The following is a 15,658-nucleotide window of genomic DNA, read 5'->3' as shown; positions in this document are numbered from 1 at the left end:
GCACCTCTTACTCCCCATACTCATGTCTGGGGCTACCATTCCCTCTCCCCTTACCTCCACTTTCCTTCTCTCCTTTCACTTTCCCCCTCTCCTGCCCCCTCTTCTTCCCTTTTCCTGCCCCCTCTCCTGCCCCCTCTCCTGCCCCCTCTCCTGCCCCCTACCATTCCCTATCTCTGTAGCAGCCAGCTATGTTGATTACAGTTAATTTACCCCACAGCCATCAACACCTGTGGTGCACCATTCTTTACATCCAAAAACAACTCTAGCAAATAGCCTAGAGGCTGGCTGGCTACATTTTTGTTAGTGGCTCTATTTCGCCCTTCTATGGGGCTGTGAAAAAGAGAAGGGAGGAGGAGGAGAGCGACCTACACAACAGATTAACTAAGTTAGACTTTTTGCTCTCTATGCAGTACGTGTCCAGTGGAATGACAGGGTGAGGATTAGGATGGAATGAGAGGGTGAGGATTAGAACGGAATGAGAGGATGAGGATTAGAATGGAATGAGAGGGTGAGGGTGGGATAGTGGAATGACAGGGTGGGGATTAGGATGGAATGAGAGGGTGAGGATTAGAATGGAATGAGAGGGTGAGGGTGGGACAGTGGAATGACAGGGTGGGGATTAGGATGGAATGAGAGGGTGAGGATTAGAATGGAATGAGAGGGTGAGGGTGGGACAGTGGAATGAGAGGGCGAGGATTAGGACGGAATGAGAGGGCGAGGATTAGGACGGAATGAGAGGGCGAAGATCAGGACGGAATGAGAGGGCGAGGATCAGGACGGAATGAGAGGGCGAGGATTAGGACGGAATGAGAGGGCGAGGATTAGGACGGAATGAGAGGGCGAGGATTAGGACGGAATGAGAGGGCGAGGGTTAGGACGGAATGAGAGGGCGAGGGTTAGGACGGAATGAGAGGGCGAGGGTTAGGACGGAATGAGAGGGCGAGGGCTCTCAACCTCCCCTCATCCCTAGCTCTCAACCTCCCCTCAGCCTGCCCTCCGCTCTCAACCTCCCCTCATCCCTAGCTCTCAATCTCCCCTCATCCCTAGCTCACAATCTCCCCTCATCCCTAGCTCACAACCTCCCCTCAGCCTGCCCTCCGCTCTCAACCTCCCATCATCCCTAGCTCTCAACCTCCCCTCAGCCTGCCCTCCGCTCTCAACCTCCCATCATCCCTAGCTCTCAACCTCCCATCATCCCTAGCTCTCAACCTCCCCTCATCCCTAGCTCTCAACCTCCCCTCAGCCTGCCCTCCGCTCTCAACCTCCCATCATCCCTAGCTCTCAACCTCCCACCATCCCTAGCTCTCAACCTCCCCTCATTCCTAGCTCTCAACCTCCCCTCATCCCTAGCTCTTAACCTCCCCTCAGCTTGCCCTCCGCTCTCAACCTCCCCTCATCCCTAGCTCTCAACCTCCCCTCATCCCTAGCTCTCAACCTCCCCTCATCCCTAGCTCTCAACCTCCCCTCATCCCTAGCTCTCAACCTCCCCTCATCCCTAGCTCTCAACCTCCCCTCAGCCTGCCCTCCGCTCTCAACCTCCCATCATCCCTAGCTCTCAACCTCCCACCATCCCTAGCTCTCAACCTCCCCTCATTCCTAGCTCTCAACCTCCCCTCATCCCTAGCTCCCAACCTCCCCTCAGCCTGCCCTCCGCTCTCAACCTCCCCTCATCCCTAGCTCTCAACCTCCACTCATCCCTAGCTCTCAACCTCCCCTCATCCCTAGCTCTCAACCTCCCCTCATCCCTAGCTCTCAACCTCCCCTCAGCCTGCCCTCCGCTCTCAACCTCCCCTCATCCCTAGCTCTTAACCTCCCCTCATCCCTAGCTCTCAACCTCCCCTCAGCCTGCCCTCCGCTCTCAACCTCCCCTCATCCCTAGCTCTCAACCTCCCCTCATCCCTAGCTCTCAACCTCCCCTCAGCCTGCCCTCCGCTCTCAACCTCCCCTCATCCCTAGCTCTCAACCTCCCCTCATCCCTAGCTCTCAACCTCCCCTCTGCCTGCCCTCCGCTCTCAACCTCCCCTTAGCCTGCCCTCCTCTCTCAACCTCCCCTCATCCCTAGCTCTCAACCTCCCCTCAGCCTGCCCTCCGCTCTCAACCTCCCCTCATCCCTAGCTCTCAACCTCCCCTTATCCCTAGCTCTCAACCTCCCCTCATCCCTAGCTCTCAACCTCCCCTCATCCCTAGCTCTCAACCTCCCCTCAGCCTGCCCTCCGCTCTCAACCTCCCCTCATCCCTAGCTCTCAACCTCCCCTCATCCCTAGCTCTCAACCTCCCCTCAGCCTGCCCTCCGCTCTCAACCTCCCATCATCCCTAGCTCTCAACCTCCCCTCATCCCTAGCTCTCAACCTCCCCTCTGCCTGCCCTCCGCTCTCAACCTCCCCTCAGCCTGCCCTCCTCTCTCAACCTCCCCTCATCCCTAGCTCACAGTGTTCAGTAAAGAAGAGATTGGATTATTAGAGCGAGACAGAGGTGCAGGGAGATCAGGCTGACCTTGGTGAACTGGTTTAATCTATTAGCAACAAGGTACAGGAAGGAAAACTCCACACACACGCAATATATGATAGGTAAAACAATGGAGGCCTATAGGGAGGCAGTGGTCTATCTGTCACCTGCCTGCAGGTTAGCCTGCCAGCCTTTGCGTCACGCCACGCCAAACCACACAACAACATATCTCACTCTGCTACTGCTTCCACTGCTGCTTCCTGCTGCTCCACTACAGAGCTTTCTGCCCTGCCCTTTCCTCTCTGCCCTGCCCGCCCTGTCTTCCCTGCCCGCCCTGTCTTCCCTGCCCTCTGTGTCTTGCCATGTGTGCCTTGCCCTGTGTGCCCTGCCCTCTGTGCCCTCTGTGCCCTCTGTGCCCTGCCCTGTGCCCTGCCCCGCCCGCCCTGCAACCCCACCAATAACACAGGAGAGGAGAGGCTCTGTTTTCATCTTGGCTGATTGTTTATGTCTACTTCTCTGTCTGTGTTTGATGCAAGGCAGACACAAAGAAAATGTATGTTTCTCTGTCTGTGTTCTTCTATCTGAATGGCATTTCAATGTCTTATACAAGACGACATAAAACAACCCTAGGATCAGTATGGATCCAGTACTCTCTCTAGCTCTCTCTCTTTCCCTTCACTCCCCCCCCCCCCCCCCCCCCCCTGTTGTTTGTGCTAGACTCTGTCAGTCTGAACCCAGTGCCCCTGAAAAAAGGGGAGGAGAGGAAAGAGAGGAACCGGAGGGGGAGCAGTGGAAAGAGAGAGAATCTATGACCGTTAGCCAGTTGATAAAGAATGGTCGTTCCCTCTTGTGTGTCACCTCAGGACAGCTAGGCTGGGTTGAAGTGGGACCGACGGGGTTGTCTGTGACTGAATGACTGACTGGGTGGGTGACGGTCTGGGTGACTGATTGACTGGCTGGCTGGCTGGGTATCCAGGCTCACAGTCTATTTCTGTTGCTAATATCATAATAAAAATGGTCCGTTCAGACCGTAGCAGTGGCTTTAAAACTCCTTCCTCATGACTGGGCGTTCTTTCAGCAAAAGTGATTGAATTTCCCAGATTAAGCTTGTATTTATCTAGTGAACTGCAGTCCGTAAAGTGTATTAATGGTTGGTGGGAGTTTGAATCCCTGGAATCAGTCTGGGATCAGAATCGAGAGGGAATGGTTCCTACTAACATTTAAATTAGAATAAAACTGTTTTCTGATCCTAGTGAAAATGTAGATTGTGGTTGGTTGTGAAATCCTCCTTTTTTCATTTGTGCTTTCTGGCTTCTTCACTGTTATCCATTTTTGAAATGGATTCAACCAAGTACATGGAAAAAACTTATACCAACAGCAGCTCTGTGCTGCATTCGTTTGACAGTCTCCTCTCTAGTCGGGGTTATATAGAAGTTTAAATCTCACCGTATCAACTTTACACCTGATACGTTACTGCAGACACGGTCTTCTGAGCCATCCGATTGGCCAGCGGCAGGCCTATAGAGCACGTGATTTGCTCTCCCCGGGCCTGCCGGGAAAGGCAGAGTTTGTTCCTGCAGACAGTTCAGTCAGCTGAATCAGGTGCACCTACCACCAACAGCACGAGACCAATACATACAAATGGGAGGACTTTATCTTTGGCTTTTACAGAGAGTATTCGTAATCGACTAGAAATGCCTTGGAGATCAACCAGTTGACCGGTTGGTGACCACTGGCCTAGACTATCCTGTACAATTGCGCACAGTATCCCGGTGAATTTATTTTAGTGAACCAAGAGGAGCCTTCAGACCGGTTTAAACACGGCGCCACCAGCACACACTCGTTGTTCCCCAGCCAATCACGCACATGCAGACGAACGACTCGCTCACAGCCTTTTCATTTAAGCAATAAGGCAGCGTGATATGTGACCAATATACCACGGCTAAGGGCTGTTCTTAGGCACGACGCAACGTGGAGTGCCTGGATACAGCCGTTAGACGTGGTATATTGGCCATATACCACAAACCCTGAGGTGCCTGCTATTAGAAACTGGTTACCAACGTAGAGCAGTAAAAAAGTAATGTTTTGTCATACCCGTGGTATATCACGGCTGTCAGACAATCGAGCCCTGAAAGCTGATTGGCTGACAGCCGTGATATATCAGACCGTATTCCACGGGTATTTCTGCTCTATTTACGTTGGTAACCAGTTTATAATAACAATAAGGCACCTCGAGGGTTTATGATATCTGTGGTTCAGCAGGACAGGACCGAGTAGAGCAGGTCTGTGGTTCAGCAGGACAGGACAGAGTAGAGCAGGTCTGTGGTTCAGTAGATAAATCAGATGCGATGTGTGGTGACTGACGGCCCTGTGCCGTGCTCCTGGCTGACTGTCCATCACCTTCCCACTGTCACTGTTCTGTCCACTCAGCGCTGTGGGGGGGGGAGAGGAGGCAGCAGAGGATGAAGAGGTGTATTTAGTGAACGTTCCTCTTGAATGTCTGTAATGAGATGTAGTGGTGTGTTCTAAAGGAGAGGAAACCATCAGACAAATTGCTGCTAGATGGATAGTTAGCTGGTATCTGCTGTGGAAACCAGTAGGACATTGTGGCTCTGGCTAGGAGGACATTGTGGCTCTGGCTAGGAGGGCATTGTGGCTCTGGCTAGGAGGGCATTGTGGCTCTGGCTAGGAGGGCATTGTGGCTCTGGCTAGGAGGGCATTGTGGCTCTGGCTAGGAGGGCATTGTGGCTCTGGCTAGGAGGGCATTGTGGCTCTGGCTAGGAGGGCATTGTGGCTCTGGCTAGGAGGGCATTGTGGCTCTGGCTAGGAGAACATTGTGGCTCTGGCTAGGAGGGCATTGTGGCTCTGGCTAGGAGGGCATTGTGGCTCTGGCTAGGAGAACATTGTGGCTCTGGCTAGGAGCGCATTGTGGCTCTGGCTAGGAGCGCATTGTGGCTCTGGCTAGGAGCGCATTGTGGCTCTGGCTAGGAGCGCATTGTGGCTCTGGCTAGGAGCGCATTGTGGCTCTGGCTAGGAGGGCATTGTGGCTCTGGCTAGGAGGGCATTGTGGCTCTGGCTAGGAGGGCATTGTGGCTCTGGCTAGGAGGGCATTGTGGCTCTGGCTAGGAGGGCATTGTGGCTCTGGCTAGGAGGGCATTGTGGCTCTGGCTAGGAGGGCATTGTGGCTCTGGCTAGGAGGGCATTGTGGCTCTGGCTAGGAGGGCGTTGTGGCTCTGGTTAGGAGGGCATTGTGGCTCTGCACAGCTGATGGCCTGTTCCCTGGTGTATCGCCTTGCTCTCGGCTCTTAATGGGGGTCAGTTTCAGGGCCGCTGGCGTCTAACTGATGATGGGCCCTCAGAGGAGCAGGAGAGAGGGATGGGACTAAGAAGAGGGTAGGAAGGAAGAGGAAGAGAATGAGGAAGCTGATGAGGAAGAGCGAACATGTCTACTTCAACAAAAATATAGATAAAAAAACAACCTCAGCATATCCTCTCTGCTCCCTCCTTCCCGCCACCATGCAGTAGGCCAGCTTAGGAACAGGTCTGTTTTCCCCTAGTTGACATGTTCTATCGCGGTGTTGTTGAACAACAAGCCTAAAGCTTTAGACCCATAACGTGGAACCCTTAAGGCCCTTTGACTCTGTGACCTTTACGGTTTTAGCTCAGTGATACAACCCTGTTGTTCAGTCACAGTGAACCCAATTCTAACTAACTAACCCAGTTGGGATGTCCTTAGAAATGACACCCTCATTCCATACAAGGAGAATGGAACCTCAAAACAATGCCATTTTACCTGTTGTTGTTTTCGTTAGCTCCCTAAATCAACACCTGTGATTACTTTATGCCTCGCTGTATGTCTCTCTCATGTCAATAGGCCTTGTATACTGTTGTTTAGGTTAGTTATCATTGTTTTAGTTTACTGCGGAGCCCCTACTTCCACTCATTATACCTCTGATACCTCCTTTGTCCCACCTCCCACACATGCGTTGACCTCACCCATTTATAACCAGCTTATCCAGAGATACAACCTCTCTTATCACTCAGTGCCTGGGCTTACCTCCACTGTACCCACACCCCACCATACCCCTGTCTGCACATTATGCCCTGTATATATTCTACCACGCCCAGAAATCTGCTCCTTTTATTCTTTGTCCCCAACGCTCTAGGTGACCAGTTTTGATAGCCTTTAGCCGTACCCTCATCCTACTCCTCCTCTGTTCCTCGGGTGATGTGGAGGTAAACCCAGGCCCTGCGTGTCCCCAGGCACCCTCATTTGTTGACTTCTGTGATCGAAAAAACCTTGGTTTCATGCATGTCAACATCAGACGCCTCCTCACAAAGTTTGTTTTACTCACTGCTTTAGCACCCTCCGCCAACCCTGATGTCCTTGCCGTGTCTGAATCCTGGCTTATGAAGGCCACCAACAATTCTGAGATTTCCATACCCAGCTACAACATATTCCATCCAGATAGAACTGCCAAAGGGGGAGGAGTTGCAATCTAGTGCAGAGAGAGCCTGCAAAGTTCTGTCATACTTTCCAGGTCTATACCCAAACAGTTTGAACTTCTACTTTTAAAAATTAACCTGCTATCGACCCCCCTCCGCTCCCAGCTGTGCCCTGGACACCATTTGTGAATTGATCGCCCCCCATCTAGCTTTCCGAGTTCGTTCTGTTAGGTGACCTAAACTGGGATATGCTTACCACCCCGGCAGTCCTACAATCTAAGCTAGATGCCCTCAATCTCACACAAATCATCAAGGAACCCACCAGGTACAACCGTAAATCCGTAAACATGGGCACCCTCATAGATATTATCCTGACCAACTTGCCCTCCAAATACACCTCCGCTGTTTACAATCAGGATCTCAGCGATCACTGCCTCATTACCTGTATCTGCTATGGGTTTGCGGTCAAACGACCACCCCTCATCACTGTCAAACGCTCCCTAAAACACTTCTGCGAGCAGGCCTTTCTTATCAACCTGGCCCGGGTATCCTGGAAGTATATAGACCTCATCCCGTCAGTCGAAGATGCCTGGTCATTCTTTAAAAGTAATTTCCTCACCATCTTAAATAAGCATGCCCCGTTCAAAAAATGCAGAACTAAGAACAGAATTGCAAAAATCGCTGAAGTTGGAGACTTATTTCCCTCACCAACTTTAAACATCAACTATCTGAGCAGCTAACCGATCGCTGCAGCTGTACATAGTCCATCTGTAAATAGCTCACCCAATCTACCTACCTCATCCCCATACTGTTTTTATTTTATTTACTTTTCTGCTCTTTTGCACACCAGTATCTCTACTTGCACATCATCATCTGCTCATTTATCACTCCAGTGTTAATCTGTGTGTTAGTGTTATTTTATTTATCAATTATTATGGTTGTTTTATTTCCATGACAGTCTTCATCCAGAACCCACTGTTATATGGTGCTTGTGCCAGACCTAGGTATTGGACTATATTATACAGGCTAAGCAGTATCATGTTGCTGCATCATGACTCTGTAAACACTGTTTACAATGACCTCACTGTCGCCTTACAGTGGGAGGAAGTTGCACAAGGTTCCTTCCTGCCTCGCTCACACACTAGTTGAAAAACTCCCATCAGGCCTGACCATCCCGTGTGTTTTTATTTTTTTAATTTGATTTAACTAGGCAGGTCAGTTAAGAACAAATTCTTACTTACAATGACGACCTACCCCGGCCAAACCCGGATGACGCTGGGCCATTTTGTGTGTCGCCCTACGGGATTCCCAATCACGGCCAGATGTGATAGAGCCTGGATTCGAACCAGGGTCTGTAGTGATACCTCTTGCACTGAGATGCAGTGCTTTAGACCGCTGCGCCACTCGGGAGCCATATTCTTCTTTTCACCAGTTCATCTTATTAATGAATCCTAAATGTTGCCCTATTCCCCATATAGTGCACTACTATAGGCCAGAGCGAGAGGGAAAGAGTCAGTCATATGGAGCCCATAGCAGTGAGGGCCTCTCCTGACTGAGGCCTGTCTGAACAGGCCTGATGCCTTCTCCTGACGAGCTGTTCCTCTGCTGACACTCAGCAGCCTTATACGCACGTGTACACAAGCCCCGATCTTATCGAATAGGTTAGGTGCTATCGTGCCATTTTGTTTTGCGCGCATGTGCAATGAACTAAACGGTGATTCTACATACTCAAGACGGCCAAAATAGCAGAGGCCTATAACTTTTAGAACAAGCTGTCGACAAAATCATCTAGAACATTCTCACGTCTCTGCTTCTCTGTCTCCGCATGTCATACACACCAAAGCCGCCATCGTCCTCTCAGAAGAGTTGAATTTACACAGGAGAGACTCTTGACAAAGCAGCTACTTTCTTATCCAAACATTTGAGTGTTTTATGGCTGAGCGTCAGGAAACGAGTCATTGCGTACACAGCAGCTAGGACGTCAAACCTACCTTTTTGTATGTCGTTGTCTTGGTGACAGTTGAGATGTCTTACCTTTTTTAAAATTTTTTATATATATATAAATAGACTTAACAATGGGAACAGAGAGCGCAGTTATTTTTCACATCACTTCTTCTAGTAACACTGTGTGAATAGTTCCAAGATAGTAAGGTTATAAGTTATTAGCCATAGAGCTAACCTTCACCCTCTGTGTACAGCTCCCTTCCTCATCCCTCTAACACCTTGACTGGGTGGGGTGGTGTTCCAGCTCTTTCCAACTTCCTCCACCTTTCACAACACAACTATCTGTGGCCTGGGGCAATTCTGACATCACCACCACAGCGTTCATTCTGTTTCCACCTTTCCTCCTCAACACCACCACAGCGTTCATTCTGTTTCCACCTTTCCTCCTCAACACCACCACAGCGTTCATTCTGTTTCCACCTTTCCTCCTCAGCACCACCACAGCGTTCATTCTGTTTCCACCTTTCCTCCTCAACACCACCACAGCATTCATTCTGTTTCCACCTTTCCTCCTCAACACCACCACAGTGTTCATTCTGTTTCCACCTTTCCTTCTCAAACTGTTGTTTTCACCCGATGGGGAGCTCCTCTCCTCTTCCCTCTCCTGTCCACAAAGGTTTCATACTCTCTCTCTCTCTCCCTGTTGTTGTTGCCTTCATAATCATCTGTGTGTCAGGCCTGGCAGCGTGTCCTCAGTCTGAAGATATAGTGACACTACGGCTCACGCTCAGTCTCCCTGCCTCCCAGGGATCCGTCTGTTGATGTTTTTATTTCCCCTATAGTCTTCCTCCTCCTCCTCCTGTCCACCCTCTTCCTCCTCTCCACCCTCCTCCTCCTGTCCACCCTCTTCCTCCTCTCCACCCTCCTCCTCCTCCTGTCCATCCTCTTCCTCCTCTCCATCATCCTCCTCCTCTCAATCCTCCTCCTCCATGGGATGATGTTTTAAATCAGATCGCTAGAAGCATTTATCGTTCAGCTTTTGAATCGTAGGACTCCTAGACAGTGCAAATAATATAGTAAAAGTGCATGCCTGTGTGTAAGTGTGTGTTTTCTTAGTTAACTTTTCCTTGTAAGTGTGTGTGTGTGTGTGTGTGTGTGTGTGTGTGTGTGTGTGTGTGTGTGTGTGTGTGTGTGTGTGTGTGTGTGTGTGTGTGTGTGTGTGTGTGTGTGTGTGTGTGTGTGTGTGTGTGTGTGTGTGCGCGCTCTGAGAGAGAGCCTCTGGGGTAAAGCCTGTTTGTTATGGTTCCCCACCCTTTGCCCTCAGACAACACTGCCAATTAGAGGGGTGGTTTATGTGTAAGAGCAGGAAGTATGTTCCTGTGCCTGCGCTGCTATTGGCTCACACCCACCGCCTCTCTTCCCAGGCTCTCTCTTTGGGGGGTTTACAGCCCTGAACACATGAAACGTAAACACACAGCTCACCTTTGATCATCAGGAAAGAAAACACATTAAAATCCAGCAGAACACTAGTGAGAGATGAGCAGCTGCCTGGATGGGTGTAGTGTTAGTGGAATAGTAATAAGCTGGGTGTAGTGTTAGTGGAATAGTGATAAGCAGGGTGTAGTGTTAGTGGAATAGTGATACGCTGGGTGTAGTGTTAGTGGAATAGAGAACCTGGGTGTAGTGTTAGTGGAATAGAGAAGCTGGGTGTAGTGTTAGTGGAATAGTGATAAGCTGGGTGTAGTGTTAGTGGAATAGTGATACGCTGGGTGTAGTGTTAGTGGAATAGTGATACGCTGGGTGTAGTGTTAGTGGAATAGAGAAGCTGGGTGTAGTGTTAGTGGAATAGAGAAGCTGGGTGTAGTGTTAGTGGAATAGTGATAAGCTGGGTGTAGTGTTAGTGGAATAGTGATACGCTGGGTGTAGTGTTAGTGGAATAGTGATACGCTGGGTGTAGTGTTGGTGGAATAGTGATACGCTGGGTGTAGTGTTAGTGGAATAGTGATACGCTGGGTGTTGTGTTAGTGGAATAGTGATACGCTGGGTGTAGTGTTAGTGGAATAGTGATACGCTGGGTGTAGTGTTAGTGGAATAGTGATACGCTGGGTGTAGTGTTAGTGGAATAGTGATACGCTGGGTGTAGTGTTAGTGGAATAGTGATACGCTGGGTGTAGTGTTAGTAGAACAGTGTAGGTTTCCATCTTCTGTAGAGTCGTTGGAATCATCCATCATTCTGCCCCTGAACAAGGCAGTTAACCCACTGTTCCCCGGTAGGCCATAATTGTAAATAAGAATTTGTTCTTAACTGACTAGCCTCGTTAAATATATATATATTTTTTAAATCAAAAAATCTTTTTTCGTCTCCTCCATCCGGTTTGAAATAAAAACAAGGCATATGAATGAAAGAGGGTCCGTGGCCTGGAAACGCAAGAGAGAGAGATAGGGAGACTGATTCAGGCTGAGGGGAGGAGGGGGATGAATGAACGGGCTGTGTTTGGCACTGCTAGCGTAACCTAGCTTTAGCGTGATCAGAATGGGAATGCTGCAGGGCAGTGTTAGCCGCAGTGTTAGCATAAACATTGTGCTAGCTAGTAGTAGGCTCTGAGCAGGCCTGGGGCAAAAAGGGCTGAGCGGGAGGGAGAGAAAGGATGGAGAGAGAGGAGGGAGGGAGCCTCCCCTCAGCAGCGAGAAATGGCCTCGTATTCTCCTAGTTTGCCTCGGTTGCTTTCTGTTTGCTTTCCATGGAAGGGTTAACCCCGGGCAGCTCTCCTCCCTGACATGACAGGGTTAACCCCGGGCAGCTCTCCTCCCTGACATGAAATGGTTAACCCCGGGCAGCTCTCCTCCCTGACATGAAAGGGTTAACCCCGGGCAGCTCTCCTCCCTGACATGAAAGGGTTAACCCCGAGCAGCTCTCCTCCCTGACATGGAAGGGTTAACCCCGAGCAGCTCTCCTCCCTGACATGGAAGGGTTAACCCCGAGCAGCTCTCCTCCCTGACATGAAAGGGTTAACCCCGGGCAGCTCTCCTCCCTGACATGAAAGGGTTAACCCCGAGCAGCTCTCCTCCCTGACATGGAAGGGTTAACCCCGAGCAGCTCTCCTCCCTGACATGAAAGGGTTAACCCCGGGCAGCTCTCCTCCCTGATATGGAAGAGGCCATTGAATGGCTGCTTTCCACAGCCAGCAAACACATTGGTTAAGGGTGAGGGCGGATCTGGTGTGGGAGCTGTACTACGGAATGGATTCCTCCTGGGGGATCGGGAGTCAGACTGACACAACGTGGTCACAGCATGTACACACTGCACTGCACAAAGAGAGAAGAGCGGGGAGTGAAAGTATGTTGATGCATTTTTCTGTTTGTGTGAGAGTGTTCACTGCTCAGTGTGAAGGGAAACAGAAAAAGGCTCTGATGTCAAAGAGACCCCTCCCTCCCTCCATCTTCTCTCCACCTCTCTCCACCTCTCTGAACCCACACTATTCCTCCTCCAGCCCCCTCCCTCCCTTCCTTCATCTCCTCTCCACCTCTCTGAATCCACACTATCCCTCCCTCCCTCCACCTCCTTCCCTCCCTCCCATCACCTCCCCACCTCTGGAGGAGGCTGGAGGAGCCCACCTCCCTTCACCCCTCCCTCCCTTCACCCCTCCCTCCCTTCACCCCTCCCTCCCTTCACCCCTCCCTCCCTTCCTCCATCTCCTCTCCACCTCTCTGAACCCACACTATTCCTCCTCCAGCCCCCTCCCTCCATCTCCTCTCCACCTCTCTGAACCCACACTATTCCTCCTCCAGCCCCCTCCCTCCCTCCCTCCCATCACCTCCCCACCTCTCTGAACCCACACTATTCCTCCTCCACCCCTCCCTCCCTCCTTCCTCCCTCCCTCCCTTCACCTCCCCACCTTTCTGAACCCACACTATTCCTCCTCCACCCCTCCCTCCCTCCTTCCTCCCTCCCTCCCTTCACCTCCCCACCTTTCTGAACCCACACTATTCCTCCTCCACCTCTCCCTCCACCTCCTTCCATTCCTCCCATCACCTCTCCACCTCTATGAACCCACACTATTCCTCCTCCACCCCTCCCTCCACCTCCTTCCATCCCTCCCATCACCTCTCCACCTCTCTGAACCCACACTATCCCTCCAGCCCCTCCCCCCTCCTTCCACACTCCCTCCCTCCACCTCCCCACCCCTCTTAGAGCCCACACTATCCCTCCTCCAGCCCCCTCCCTCCCTCCCTCCCATCACCTCCCCACCTTTCTGAACCCACACTATTCCTCCTCCACCCCTCCCTCCCTCCTTCCTCCCTCCCTCCCTTCACCTCCCCACCTTTCTGAACCCACACTATTCCTCCTCCACCCCTCCCTCCTTCCTCCCTCCCTCCCTTCACCTCCCCACCTTTCTGAACCCACACTATTCCTCCAGCCCCCTCACTCCACCCCTTCCCTCCCTCCCATCACCTCTCCACCTCTCTGAACCCACACTATTCCTCCTCCACCCCTCCCTCCACCTCCTTCCATCCCTCCCATCACCTCTCCACCTCTCTGAACCCACACTATCCCTCCAGCCCCCTCCCCCCCTCCTTCCACACTCCCTCCCTCCCTTCACCTCCCCACCCCTCTTAGAGCCCACACTATCCCTCCTTCAGCCCCTTCCTCTCTCTCCCCCAGCACCCTCCCTCTCTCCCCCAGCACCCTCCCTCTCTCCCCCAGCCTGCTTGCTGAGAGGGATCCTTCCTTGTTCTTCTGTTGACAGTAACAGTGTGTGTGATGTCCTCACCGTGGTGTCATCCCTCGAAGGCTGTCTGTCTGGCTGTCTCTGTCTGGCTGTGTCTGTCTTTCCCTGGCTGTCTGGCTGTGTCTGTCTTTCCCTGGCTGTCTGGCTGTGCCTGTCTTTCCCTGGCTGTCTGGCTGTGCCTCTCTTTCCCTGGCTGTCTGGCTGTGCCTCTCTTTCCCTGGCTGTCTGGCTGTGCCTCTCTTTCCCTGGCTGTCTGGCTGTGCCTCTCTTTCCCTGGCTGTCTGGCTGTGCCTCTCTTTCCCTGGCTGTCTGGCTGTGCCTCTCTTTCCCTGGCTGTCTGGCTGTGCCTGTCTTTCCCTGGCTGTCTGGCTGTGCCTCTCTTTCCCTGGCTGTCTGGCTGTGCCTCTCTTTCCCTTGCTGTCTGGCTGTGCCTCTCTTTCCCTGGCTGTCTGGCTGTGCCTCTCTTTCCCTTGCTGTCTGGCTGTGCCTCTCTTTCCCTGGCTGTCTGGCTGTGCCTCTCTTTCCCTGGCTGTCTGGTTGGCTGTCTCTGGCTGTCTGTCTCTGGCTGTCTAGCTGTCTGTCTCTGGCTGGCTGTCAAGCTGTCTGACTGACTGTCTGTCTGGCACACTGGCACTCACTAATACATTCTTAACCATGCTTGTCAATTCCTCTTCTCCTCTCCCAAGAGTTTTCCTCCTGTCAACTGTTAAATAGTTCAGTGGCAACATCACAACCCTTCCCCAAAAAACAAAAGGAACGTTTTTTTTGTCCTTTGCAGCCACGTTGCCAGCCATGTATGAAATGAGAAGCAGTCCTGTAACGTTTTCCGCTGGGGCGAGCACAGGGCGGGTATTTCAGAACTGTCCACTGTGTGTGTGTGTGTGTGAGAGAGAGAGAGAGAGGATGGGCGGGTCCCAAGGAGAACGATGAAGACTCCCAAGCCTGTGGTCAGTCTGTGTGTCCTCACTAACAGCAGCCCCAGATGGCCTCACACTGGAGCGCACCGTACTGCACCACTACAGAACACACCGTACTGCACCACTACAGAACACACCGTACTGCACCACTACAGAACACACCGTACTGCACCACTACGGAACACACCGTACTGCACCACTACAGAACACACCGTACTGCACCACTACAGAACACACCGTACTGCACCACTACAGAACACACCGTACTGCACCACTACAGAACACACCGTACTGCACCACTACAGAACACACCGTACTGCACCACTACGGAACACACCGTACTGCACCACTACGGAACACACCGTACTGCACCACTACGGAACACACCGCACTGCACCACTACGGAACACACCGCACTGCACCACTACGGAACACACCGTACTGCACCACTACGGAACACACCGTACTGCACCACTACGGAACACACCGTACTGCACCACTACGGAACACACCGTACTGCACCACTACGGAACACACCGTACTGCACCACTACGGAACACACCGTACTGCACCACTACGGAACACACCGCACTGCACCACTACGGAACACACCGCACTGCACCACTACGGAACACACCGCACTGCACCACTACGGAACACACCGCACTGCACCACTACGGAACACACCGCACTGCACCACTACGGAACACACCGTACTGCACCACTACGGAACACACCGTACTGCACCACTACGGAACACACCGTACTGCACCACTACGGAACACACCGTACTGCACCACTACGGAACACACCGTACTGCACCACTACGGAACACACCGTACTGCACCACTACGGAACACACCGTACTGCACCACTACGGAACACACCGTACTGCACCACTACGGAACACACCGTACGTACTGCACCACTACGGAACACACCGTACGCACTGCACCACTACGGAACACACCGTACGTACTGCACCACTACGGAACACACCGTACGTACTGCACCACTACGGAACACACCGCACTGCACCACTACGGAACACACCGCACTGCACCACTACGGAACACACCGCACTGCACCACTACGGAACACACCGCACTGCACCACTACGGAACACACCGCACTGCACCACTACGGAACACACCGTACTGCACCACTACGGAACAC

General features: G+C 52.1%; 1 protein-coding gene across 2 annotated transcripts in view; it reads left to right on the top strand.

The window, feature by feature from the left end:
• Positions 1–15,658, top strand: part of LOC139409555 (insulin receptor b) — a 166,116-nt gene that overhangs the window by 87,453 nt on the left and 63,005 nt on the right. The gene's annotated exons all lie outside the window — the stretch shown is intronic.

Source organism: Oncorhynchus clarkii, chromosome 5, assembly GCF_045791955.1.
Source record: "Oncorhynchus clarkii lewisi isolate Uvic-CL-2024 chromosome 5, UVic_Ocla_1.0, whole genome shotgun sequence".
NCBI lineage: Eukaryota > Metazoa > Chordata > Actinopteri > Salmoniformes > Salmonidae > Oncorhynchus > Oncorhynchus clarkii.
The sequence above is the reverse complement of the archived record's forward strand: the minus strand, read 5'-3'. Positions and strand labels throughout refer to the sequence as shown.